Source organism: Poecilia mexicana, unplaced genomic scaffold (assembly GCF_051168715.1).
Source record: "Poecilia mexicana isolate PSO_F unplaced genomic scaffold, ASM5116871v1 scaffold_21, whole genome shotgun sequence".
NCBI lineage: Eukaryota > Metazoa > Chordata > Actinopteri > Cyprinodontiformes > Poeciliidae > Poecilia > Poecilia mexicana.
The window spans coordinates 4323963-4337451 of NW_028263390.1; the positions used below are offsets into that span (position 1 = coordinate 4323963).

Genomic DNA, 13489 nt, shown 5'->3' on the forward strand with positions numbered 1-13489 from the left:
GTTTTTTTATTTTTATTCTATTTAGCATGGAAACGCAGCTAATGTGATCACAGTGTAAATATCAATTTTCAAATCCTCTGGACTTTGATTAGGCCATTCCAGCACTTAAACGTGTGGTGATCTAAATCAGTCTCTAGCTGTGTGTTTCATGTCATCGTGCTGCTGAAACACAAACAGGAGCTGCTCACCACAGTATTTTGGAGAACCTAATCAGGCCAGTAATAACCTCCAACCATCTTCCCATCAGTCTGACGAGCCTAAGAAAAGCTTCCCCACAGCATGATGGGGCCTACACCGTGTTTCAGAATGTCTACTAAAAAAAACACCCACAATAAACTTTAACAAATATAAATTAATTCATAATATTAAAAAAGTACAAATGTGACAGAAAATAAGTGAAATATCACATTTAAAAATTGCATAATGTGAAAAAGAACAGAAAAAAATACATGATGGTGTTTTTTTTTAACCAGGGAACTGAAAACAAAACAATAAGAATAAATTAGACAATCAAATAATAGAGATGAGGTAAAATTAATACTGATAAATAATTTATGTACTGTGTAATCAAATAAGCTTGGAACTTATTTTATTTTTTTGGATGCAATATTTGGTATATTATTTATTTTCATGTTTTTTGGTAATTATGTCAGAATCCATCCTCCATAAATATATCAATTATGAACAAGATAAATAGATTCTGGGCTTTTTTCCTCCACATGGTTTCTTTTATAAAGCATTGAAAAAATCCTTCTCTGAGCTGATTCAGCAGAGTTTTTGTTTTCTCTCTCCAAACAGAAACTCCACACACACCCTAACCAGGTTTGTTCTGCTCACACACTCCTGTCTACAGAACACACACCTACCGTTTTCACCAGATAACGCAGCCCTGCGCACAGCGACGGCTCTCTCTCTCTCTCTCCCTCTCCGCTCATTTTCCTCTCCTCTGGCTCTCCTCTCTGAATGGATTTTTCATGCAGAGTTATCATTATCATTAATTTAGGAGACAGGTTCGCTTCAGAGCAATTGAAGACTCATTTGTTCCGGTGCCAGGCAGCGGCTGGAGGAGCCGGATCGGGGAACATTCCCACGCTGCCGGGTCGACGTGCGGAGAAAACGCCATTCTTCTCTGGTTCTGTTTGTTTCACAGGCATCAGTCAAAACATAATCCGTCCTGAAAAAAAGAAAACAAAACATAGTACATCCACAAAAATAATAGAAAACTAAACCCTATAAACATTTTATCAACATTTTTACCAGGGTTTCATGGAGATGTAACTCCTAATTAGCTCTGTGCAGTTCCACTAGGTGTTTGCTAATTGCCGCTGGCTAGTCTGAAGGAGCTGAGTAGAGGGTTCTGTGAGGCCGAAACTCAGAATTATGAAAACTCAGAGGAGGAGCTTTGTCTCAAAGGCGGGGCTAGGTCCACTCAGGTATTTTGTACAGCTGAATGGTTTCCATGGAAATTTAAAAGATTTCTCGAACATGCATGAAAGAATCAAAACAACACTACAGGTAAGTTATTTATTGGGGTTATTATAGGTAGAAAAAATTTATGAAATTTCCACCAAAAAACTACAAAATTTTAGATTAATCTCTTAAATTTTCTAGAGCAATCTTGGAAATTTCCAAATTTCAGAAATTGAAAAGTTATGAGAGAAAACTGAAATTTTGAGATTAATTTCAGAAATGGTCTCAAAAGAAAAAACCTCTGAAATTTCCAAGGTTATTTTTAGATTAATCCCAAAATTTTATTTATTTTTTTGACAGAAATGTACTCCTCCTATTTTTATTTTACTATTATTATTTTCTATCTACAATGGCCCTAATACGTCATTTTACGAAATAGGTTTATTTAAAGGAGCATGCCACACTTTTCTGCCAGAAAACCAAACGATTTATAATCTCTGGTAATCGATGAATATGAAAACATTTATTCATTGAAAGAAGGCGGCTAAAGAAAAAGAAGTGACACTAAAAAACAAAACAAAACACACAAAAAACCCAACATCGGTGCATCTGAGGTGAAATGAAAAGCTTGTGTCAGGACTTTAACAACATGTAAATACTCTGTTTTTCTCACTCTCTCTCTCTTTCTCTGACAGATATCTATTAAAAGCTGCTGCTGACGTCAAAAGTGTCCGCCATCTTTGACAAGAGCTGCACTGCTCCCCGCGCCCCCACCCCCTCCACCATTGAAGAAGCGAGGAGGAAGCAGAAGGACGCGCAGTGCCTTTGCAGCATCCCAGTCACAGAGAGAGAGAGAGAGAGAGAGAGAGAAAGAGAGAGAGTGTGTGTGTTTCTGCACAGCTGCTGGTCGACACAGACGCTCCGCTCCGTCCCATACTGACTGCGGGCCACTGACAGCAGGCGCAGGTAAGAGATCACCTCAAACTAAACGATTTACTTTCTTTAACACGAGAGGCTTTGACCGGATCCAAAGCGGCTGACGTCATATTTTTGTTTGTTGGTTTGTTTGTTTTTTCCCTCTTCAACTTCTCTGTGTTATAAATTAAGCTAATCAGGAGGGAAAAAATGGCGTTATTTGTTGGTTCGTAAACGGATTAGTTGATTTATGCGCTTATTGACGCGGGAAGGAACAGAAACAGTGGGGAGGCGATGCGTGACCTCCGCTCCTCCCCCCTCCCCCCCCCCCCCCCCACACACACACATATCCCCCCCACAGCCCAAGGGGTGACGGATCCGAAACACGCAGCGTGTTGGCTGGGCAGGAACGCGCCGCCGCGCCGCTGCGCTAATAATGCGCATGTTGTGGAAGTGGGCGTTTTTTTCTTTTCAGCACCGCGGACAGCGCCACAGATTTCCTGCAGGTGCGCGAGTTTTTTTTGTTTTTGTTTTTTTGGGGGGGGGGGCGTGGGGCGTCCGACCACCTTTATTATTATTATTATTATTATTATTATTATTATTATTATTTATTTAGATGTTTTGATGATGCTCGCTGATGTCGCAGCAAGATGATAAAGCATGAATCAGTCTGACAGCCTCCAAAAACACACACACACACATCGAGCTCCCTGAGGCAAACAGGAGGCGAGGTGTGTGTGTGTGGGTTGGGGGGTAATACTGCGGTGGAGCCTGTCAGGGAGGGGGGAAAAGGGTAGGGGGCGCACGATCGTGCTATAAAAATGCGTCGCTCCCTTTTTTATTGCCTTCACGCAAACTGCGTGGGACCTTTTTACGTGATCGTGGCACGGAAAGAGCGCCAAAAAAATATATTGGTGGTGGGTGTTAAGGTGATGGGGGGTGGGAGTGGGGGGTTCCCTCCAGGGAGAGCCATGGTGAAACCCGCACTATGACAACCACCCACCCACCCGCGTGATTCCTCCTCTATACTCTCCACCTTCAGGGTCCATCTGTGGACTCAAGTGGCGCAAATCGAGCGCCGATTCCCGCATCCAGCTCTCAGTCCGCCGCATCGCAGCAGGCGTCATCCAGGGCTGCTTTGTTGTTTTTGCGGCAAGAAGAAGAAAAATACACAATCTCACAAATTCTGTAATCTAAAATCAAATCAAGATCATCTCCTAAACTCGAGTGACAGCTGCGTGTTTAGACGGCCGTTTCTCCGCGTTGTCATGGCTGCTACCGTGAGCCGTTCAAGCTCGGCTGTCTTAAATGCGATGATGCAGCAGATTGCATCTCTGGCGCAGCTGGAATTGCTTCACATGAGCCACATGGCGCACACCGGCCGCATGCTCTCCGATGGACGCTGCTTCAAGTTTGACATCTTACGATTTTACTGAGGAAATACGCGGATTGGTCTGAATCATGTCAAAGAAAAAAACAAAAAGAAAAAAGCCAAACATGACCATGATCAGGATCACATTCTGCAGTTCCCCCTCCTTCCCCCACCGTGTTGGACTGCAGAGCAGGGGAGTCACGGTAACAGTGAGGGGGGTGTGAGCTGGAGAGGCAGATCCTGCTCTCTGCGGGTGAACGGTGGTGACTCACCCGGTCATTGTTTCTCAGAGACACCCCGGTCATCATTCACTTCCCGCGTGAATCTGCAGCAGCCGTGACTGTGGGACTGATGCGGGGCATTGCGTGTTTTGCGTTATTTATTTAATTATTTTTCATTATTGGGGGCTGAGGGGAGCAGGCCTTCACCTGTTTTCATCCAGCAGCTCTCCTAGTCTGGGTTAAAACGAGCCCGGTGAATAATGACGCCACCAAATATGGCGGCTATTTGTTCGAAGTGGAAGGAAAACGAGAAATGGGTTTTCAACATTTTGTTTACAAAAATAAAACAACAGAGAAAATTGTGGCTTGTGTTGTTACATGAACCTTTCCTTGATGCCCCTACCTGAGTTCCAGCTGTCTTCAGAAGTAATTAATAAAAATGGAGTCCGGCTGTTCGCTGTACATCCCAGAACATTCGAGAACAACATGGCAGGCCAAGGAACGCAGCAGACAGGTCAGGGAGAAAGTTTTGGAGAAATACGGTATTAGTTATGGCTGTAATTTTTATTCTAATGATTCGAGTGCATTTCCTTGGGGCAAATTATCTGCCACAAAGCTTCGTTAAATTACGTTTTATTATTTATCGCACCATAATTCTGGCAGCATGTCAACGCTTATGAGTTGTTGTCAAATGCTATTTAGCTAGCAGCATTTTTTCACGTTCGGTGCGGGGTATTTAGTTGAGAAACGATAATGTCGGAGTTTTTATTGTTTTTCGGAGAAATCATATCCAAATATTATTTTAGGAAGGTGATGTTATCATAGTCTTCTACCGTTACAAAATTCCTATTATTAATAGAACTGTTTCGTTATTAGAATTTTTTTTTACTTCCATTTGTAGTTTAAACAATTAAAATATGATCATTCTCACTTATTGTTTCTTTATAAACAATATAAACATTTTTGTTTGACAGCTTACAAAGGTTTCTGTGAATTAAGTAGAGCACTTATGTTTTCCACTTGACAGTATTTTTTTCTGTTGTGATTGTATATAGGTTTTACGTCATTTCTTTACAGTGTTTGATTAAAATGGCCCCGCTGCTGAGCTGGTAATAATGTTCTGCAGAGGCCCATCATTTGATCCAGGTGTGCTGAACTAGAGAAAGAGCTAAAACATGCAGGGTACCACCAGCCCTTGTCTGACTTTGGACTAATTTAGGGAGATTGAATACAAAAACAAGCCACAGATTTTTATTTGTAAAAATGTTTGAACTCTACATATCTTTTTCCTTCCACTTTGTGTTGATCTGTCATAGAAAATCTAAATACAATATGTTTAGATTTGTGTTTGTAACATAAGAAAATGCGAGAAAAAAAAAAAAAAGCTAACATATATGGTGATTAGATCAGTTTATTCATGTTTTAGAACCGTGAAGAAAATACCCTGCATTCAGGGTATTTGATCATATTTTGATCCACATAAAAAAAAAAAAAACAACCCTCCAACCCAGATCCGTCCTCACAGAATAGGTTCAGCTTCTGCGTTCAGGCTTCTGCAGGAGATGATAAATGAGCATACCTGTCTGCGCTCCCAAGAATAAGCGACTGCTATTTTCTGCTAAAGCGCCTTTTTTAGGTCCACTCAGGCAAAAGATGTGGACCACCAGCTGGTTCCAACCGCCTCAGACCTCATTTTAACTGCTGGTCGTTCTGTTTACTTTCCTTTTCTTTGAATGCAGCCAGTGGAGCCATGACAACCATGTGCAGGAATTGGATGTTTTAACTTTATCATCTTCTCTTTCACTCAAAGTCCGTTAAACGTGGATCTTGAGTAAAGGTAGATAAGATTCAGAAAGCATTGAGTATTGAGTCTGAGTGGTGACGGGCAATATGGACCTTACCTTTAGATAAACAGATAATACTGAGTAAAAATAGCACATTTTGTGGTTTTAAGGTAGCGACAATTTGATTTAAAACAAAAACGTGAAGCATAAATGGCTTTTATTCAAAACAGAAAAGCCACAATTATATATAATGTTGCTGAAAAATACAACAGATCGATCAGTACACTTACAAGATTAAAAATGTAAAAAAAATGATTTCATGTCAGGAACACTTGCTAAATTTTAAAGTGGTGTAAATATATTAATTGAGTAGGATGTACACTATGCTAAGGCTTGAAATTACATGGTATTTTATCCGGTGATAATAAATGTGATAACAGTTTTCCACAAATATTTGGTGAAAACTGAAATGTACTAGTCAAAAGGCATCGTTTCAAGAATGCAGCGGAAAAATAGTTTGAACATCAAAAGTAACAGATACAAATTTACTCTCAGGTTTTTGGGGTTCCAAGCTTTCCCACTTAGGGGTAATTAAAATTCCAGAATGACTCATTGTTATCGGGTTTTATAAGAGATGGGCAATAGAGTGTTGCGCATCTCTAATTTTGAACATAAGTGAGAAACTACCAATGGGAAGATGTTTCAGAAACCAAACTGGAAAAGTTCCATAATTGTAGAGTTCTGACACAGTCTCCAACATGAAAATCCAATATGGCTTCTCAGCTTATGAAATGAAAGCATAGAGAGATGTAGTAATAAGCTGTATTTTACACCTGAATGCTACTAATTGTACACGTTTCAGCAGTGTCTAACCACATTGAAGTCAGTGGTATTCAACAGGTTGTTAATACGTCAGAGCTAAATCACAGGCCAGCTTACGATTTTGCTGGTTTTCTGACTTGAATTTGGATCACAGTGAAGTTTGATGCTACACAAATCACAAAATGATTTGTTTTTCAGCCTTTACTCAACAACTTCCCCTTGTTTGCTTTTCAGACACCAGGCGAACATTCTTATATGACACATGAGTCACGGCTGATGTTTGTGTATTTTTGTTGGTCAGGATAGTTTAATGCAGCTGTCTCCATACTTTTTCTTAAATCTACAACAAAACAAATAATTTTTGACTAATTACAATAGAGTAGGGTTGCCACCTTTCAGAAATCAAAATAAGGGACTCCTAACAAAATGGTACTCCAATCAGAGTAGCATACCTTCAATACTTTTATACTCGAGTAGATTTACTTTAGCTTTAATGAAGTAGGTGTAAAATGTATTTGGTAAAAATCTAATCAAGTACTGAGTAATTGATCACAACACCTGATTTAATATTCAAAATGTGTCCTCCGTCAAAACAAAATATAAAAGTTATGTTAACATTCTGGTATTAAAAATAGTATTACCAAAATATTTATACAAATAGTTAGGTTTGGAGGCTGGTTCTAGACCAAATGTACCATGAGGGCCAGTGTAGTCGGTGTTTTTTTTGTGGGGAGCACTTAAAAAAGAATGAAACAAAAAAAACAGAGCAATATATTTAATCATTTAATATTCTGAGCCAAAGAGCCACTTGTGTCTCCAGATTCAGGTTGAAGATCCTGATCTAGCCGATGCAAAAGGAAAATGTGATCCTATCTCAATACAGCAGCTAAAAGTGCAGAATTCAATTTTTTATTACTGGCAATTGTGAAAGTAAAATTGTGAAAGTTAAAATATCTACCACTCAATATCAAAAAAAGGCATTTATTTAGTATAATTTCTTCAGTTCCCCTGTTGGCCCCCGTCTAGAACCGCCCCTGGGCTGCAGGTCTGTGTCTGGTGTATTCTTGGTTAGCATGTTTTTTCTCCATTGATCGGAAGTCAAGTTATCCAAACTGGTAAACCACGTTAATAAAATAAAAGTTAAATAATACATTAAATGAACGCTGAACAATTATTCATAAAATGTATCAAGATTTCTAAATAAAACATACAGAAACAAACCATTTTAAAGTAGGAAATATTTAGGTTTGTACTGTTAATCTATTAGTATGATTTGTTCTTTAAATTGCCATTCATATTACTTTTTCTGATACTATTATTACTATCATATATTAAGTAAATTATCATCCAAACTCAACATCCTAAGCAAATAATCAATTCATAATAGTCTTTTAAAAGCACAATAAGAAACTGAATCAATAATAAAACGTTCTGTAGCGTATCAGCCTCAGGAGATGATTGAGGGATAAAGAGACGCGAACAGGTCTGCAGTGTTCCTCTCCTGATCCATTCTGCCTGATATCAATCACATCACACAGCAGCAAACGGCACCACGATGGACACATTTTTAAATAATTGCCTGTTTAGCCTGGAATCAGACATTGTTTAGTCTGGAATGTGGGTCTCTTCATTCACGTCTGTATTTCTGCCAGAGTTCTTACTTCTAAGGATAGTGGAGTATCGGGTCGAGGACATTTTAAAAGACGATAGCAACTCACCACGGCTGTGTAGTGTCCATCTCTAGGCAGCCATGAACAACAACGTCAGACCGTAACGTTCCGGGGGCCTCGGGGGTCCTTTATCTCCCGCCACCACAATTTAGCTGACCTTACTGTGTTTTATTTTGGTCATTATTGTTACACTTAGTGTTGATATGTGTGTGATAGGTGTGTCTGTTGGACATTTATAGAAATGCAGAACAAATCGCGTCCCATATCGGTTCCATACGGGACACAACATTTATCAAACACGGGATGATTCTGTATTTTACGGACCGGTAGCAACCCTACCCTGTATATTTCTGAGGTTTTTCTTCTTCATAACGTTTGATAAAAATTTAAACTTCTCAGTATTTGACATTGTCTAGCAAAATGTTTTTACGTCAGCCTACGATAGAATGTTCAGTTCCAATGTATCAATGACATCAGCAGTGATGTCATCACTCTATGATATCACAAGGGAATCTCTCTCTTGAATGTAGCTCACAGGCAGCGTTTTCTCAGACCTGTTCCACAGTTCTATCGTGACAGATCACTCTTCAGAGCACGTTCAAATTTTATCGAAAAGAGCCGGATATCGATTCCAGATATTACACGCCTTTCAGAGAAGTGAGAATTTACCAGAATATCGACATGAAGCAACAACAGATTACTTGTGAACATGAAGCTTTTCCAGCTGAGCTTTCATGGGTCAACATGATGGACCTCAACATCCAAGTCGACTACGACGCTATCATTTTCCCTTTGGAAGATGACAGCGACAGCCCCATTAAGCCGGAAGATGAATCAGCAGAGGTCCAGGGGGAATCAAGTCCTTCCGGCGACTTGGAGAGTCAAACATCATTGGAAGTCGAGCAGAAAACGACTCCCTCTGCAGGCTTCAAGATCACCCCCTTAGTGGAAGACGTGAAAGAGACGAGCCAACACCTCAAAGATCTCAAAAAGCAGGTAGATGATCTTAAAAAAGAAGTGCAGAGTAAGATTTTTGAACTCCATGAGGAAAGAGACTGAAGGATTGCATATCAGGCTGAAGTCAAATCACAGCAGGAGGAGATTCAAAACCTGCAAAACATGTTGGAAAAAGAACGTCGCAAGTCAAACGTGAACCATGGTAGAAACATACCAGAGATTACAGGTGTATCAAAGGTTTCTTGCTCTTCCAAAGTTACAACCGACAAGAGTATTCTTCAACAGCTGGACTACTTCAAGAGGGAGGCTGAAAAATACGCCTCCCACAATAAAGATCTGATAGAAGTTATGGTTGAAGAATACAGAGTGAGACTGAAATATGAGGAGCAGCTCAAAAGTCACTCTGAGCATGCTTCCAAATTCAAAGTACAGGAGGAAACGGTGAAATCTCTGCAGGGTCAGGTTGCAGACCTGAAGGTGGAGTTGAAACTTGCTCTAGAACAGAGGTTCCCAAACTGTGGGGCGCGCCCCCTAGGGGGGGCGCCGTGTCATTGCAGGGGGGGCGCGGGAAGCCGTCTGGATGAAAAAAAAAAAAAAAACATGAACACTCTATGCGCTGGGTTTTTACCTTAGAATGGCCAACTCTCTGTTATTCCTATGTCAATTTGATACAGTAGAGGCTTCCACACTTCCCATATTTGTGTCCTCTGTCATTTTTATCAGCAGTTAAAACTGTTTAATCCGTTGTTAACATGTGGTAACCTCTTTTTCCGAGCCGCCTTTAAACGCAACATGAGTGCTACGAAGCTCGCGCTGGGTTTACACCTGTGAAGGAGACCTGCTGCTGCTGTGCGGAGCTACGTAGGTTTGTGTTAGAATCACGGCAGCAAACCAGCAAAACGCAAAGAACTTTTCACAGTTTTTCCCTCCAAACTAACCGACTGAGTTGAGTAAAGCTGTTGGATGCAGGTAATGTTAGCTAAAAGATATCAATTTATCAATATCAATACAGAACCTTAAGCTTAACAAGGACCTTGTAAGCTACCGATGTTGGTGTCTATTTTCAGCTATGTACATTCATTTTGCCCCCAAAAAAGTCGATAGCCCACCCTCCCGTCACACGCGTAGTTTCAACCAGACAGCCATTTGTAATCCATAGGGGGGGCGCAGAAAATGTTTGGAAACCACTGGGGGGGGCGCAGAAGAAAAAGTTTGGGAACCACTGCTCTAGAAAATAGCCATCATAGAGTCTCCACCCAACCAGAGGTCCCCCTGCAAACAGAAGGCTCCCTACAAACAAAGACAGACCTTGACACATTTTTTAAATAACTGCCTGTTTAGCCTGGAATGTGCGTCTCTTCATTCACGTCTGTATTTATGTCAGAGTTTTTACTTCTAAGGACGGTGGAGTATCGGGTCAAGGACATTTTAAAAGACTTGGGTTGATAGCATCTCACCGCGGCTGCGTAGTGTCCATCTCTAGGCAACCGTGACAACAGCATCGGACCGTAGCATTCCTTGGGGTTGGGGGGGGGGTCCTTTATCTCCTGCCACGACAATTTAGCTCACCTTAATATTTCATGTATTTTATTTTGGTCATTATTGTTACACTTCGTGTTGATATGTGTGTGATAGGCGTGTCTATCGGACATTTATAGAAATACGGAACAAATCGTGTCCCATATCTGCTCAATACGGGATGCAACATTTATAAGCCAAATACAGGAGGATTCTGTATTTTACAGGATGTGTGGCAACCCTACAATAGGGTCAAGTAGCCTGAGGACAACAGTTACCAGCCATTTCAGCAAAGCTAAAAATGCTAGTATTGCTTAGCGTGGTCACGCAAGTTGATGTCAGTCACTCAGTTGCTAGAAAGATTCTAAAGAAAGGTGGGCTTCACCAGAGGCTAGGTTTTATCAAAAGTGCTATTGCTTTTCAGTTGGTCATCGATTTACTGGGTATGGATTGTTTAACAGAACATAATGGGGAATAACAGGTGTGTGTTGTTGCTGTTTTTTTCTTTTTAGCTAAGTTAAGACAGCTTGGCTAACATTGTCCAATGTGTTTGTTCACAAAGTAGTTGCTTCCTTACTGCTTTATTGGGTGTTATCCTAAAAAACAAAACTGTTTTAAAATGAAATGTTCCATAAAAGATCATGTCATAATGTAACACAACACATGTACTATAAATGTTATATTCACAGATTGTATGTGTGATGTAGCATTCTGAGCTAAGCTAAGCACTAAAGCTTTGTGCTTCACATTCTTCAGGTTTGACTTTAAAAAAGCTAATTTTCCTGAACAATATTGAGTTCTTAAGACAAAAGAGAAAAGCAGAGCTCCAGCTTTGCAGTCTGGGGTTGTTTTGAGGGATCTGGAAGAAGAGCGTTGGGTTTTTTTGAAGGTGGGAGCTGCCAAAGTTGAGCTTTTTTCCTGTCCAGTCAGCTCCTGCGGGACTGTCCTGCTTGTTCCGAGAAACGCTCTGCACAGTAAACAAAAACACAGAAACAAAATGGCCTCTGCCCAGATGCAGGCCTTCGAGCCGCTGCCGGTCAGTGGAGCTCCTCTCATATGTATCCATGAAGAACGTTATTAATTTTAACTTAATATGCGACATCTCCACCATAGCAAAGCCGTTCCAGTCTGGAAATAAGTCATTTCATACTTACTGTCCAGTATCCACGGAGTGGAAATGGTCTAAATTTAGCCCTAATCATTGTTACCTTCTCAATGAAGAAATATAGCAGCTGCGGGAAGTTAATGTTGCCCAAAAGTTCCCATTTTTTCCCTATGAAATCCACTTTAGTGTCTGTGACGCAGATCTATTTTGATGGTCCGGTGCTGCCATCTTACCGCCATCTGTCCCTGCTTCTGCTCATACAATGTCATACTTTTGAGTGCTGAAAAGACTCTAAAAAGAAATTAAAAGGAAAGCAAAAGAATGAAAAGCTAAAGTAAACAGACGTTAGTGATTTGAGGAACTGCTTGAGAGAAAACGGAATAAACATCCCGTAAACAGGCAGCCATTCCTCATTTCTGCGTGCGTACGCAGGAAGCGACATAAACAGCTCGAGTTGCTCATGGATCTGTGGCTCCAAGCGTATCGTTTTCACCCCAGGATCGGCCACGCCTCGGACCTTGTTGTTGTAAGTTGAAACCAGCTTCCGCATCCATGCCTTCCACTTTCACTCTGAAATCATATCCAGGCATTGTGTGTTTGGGTCAGTGAAGCGTGAACAGTCAGCACATTTCTTGTTTGCTATACCTTTCCCCGCAAAACGCCGCAGCGCACGGCCTGTTCACCGTTTGCTGAAGGAAGATGTTGTGATATGGTCAAGTAGTGGCGTTTCCATGACGAATGTCACCATGTCATTTGTATTTATGAGACGAAACATAATCCAATTCAGATTTGAGCACTTTATGTGTTTTGAATTTTGAGTTATGGATGATCCAATGCACTCTGGATTATGTAAAAAGTTTTTAATAGTGTATTAATTGTATACATTTTTCACCATTAGCATCACTAGCGTTCTAAGGTGCTTAAATTGTCTACAACATAGAGGCAGCTTTTCATGTTGTTAATTGGACATTCTCAATACGATGTAACAACAGGAAATTTGTTTTGGGTGCACAGACAGACAATTTTATTTGAGTGCTGCCCCCTGATGGCATCCTGCCCTGGGCAGTGAGCCTCTTCATCACTGGCATGTTAAGTTGTGCTATGCTTTCCAGGGATTGTCGGAAGATTTTGAAATTAAATTTCTCCTGTTGGTTGTTCAAACAAACAAAAAACACATTTAAACACATATGAATCAAGTTCACATTTTGTCAAATGACTTCTTAAGACTGAAAATGAAAGGTTTTGAACTTTAACTTAACTTGAGGATTACTTAATGACTTCCAAAGCAATCACTTGGTCCCACCTTCTGAGGCCAACTGATAAATTCCAGTTGCTCTCTATAAGAATCTGCCTGTAATTTGTCAAATTTTAGACATTTCAGTGAACTTGGCTACATCCAGAACTTTGAATTGCATTTTATTTGAAAAACTAATTTATACTCTTCTTTCTCATAATAAACTTAATAGGTATCAGCTATATTCTTTATATGTGTTTTGTAATGTTATGGTGAGCCTAACTGTGCAAGATATCTTAAAATACTTAAGATGTTTTTTATGCAAGTCCTGAATGACTCAGCAATGTCCATCAAGTGCTTTAAAGCAGTAGAATCATATAAAATTGACATTTTTTTAGCTTTATATCATGTTATATTGTTATTCCCTCATCAAAAACATACTTGGAGTGTTGCCTTGATTCGTTCATGCATGCTTGAGAAA

The 13489-nt window shown here is 40.2% G+C and overlaps 1 protein-coding gene across 1 annotated transcript in view; it reads left to right on the forward strand.

The window, feature by feature from the left end:
* Window positions 1-2193: 2193 nt before the first annotated feature.
* The window catches only part of snap25a (synaptosome associated protein 25a), a 46014-nt gene continuing 34718 nt past the window's right edge, over window positions 2194-13489 (forward strand). The window contains exon 1 of the mRNA XM_014993674.2: window positions 2194-2376. The gene's annotated coding sequence lies outside the window, so the exon portion shown is untranslated. The remainder of the gene's footprint in view (window positions 2377-13489) is intronic.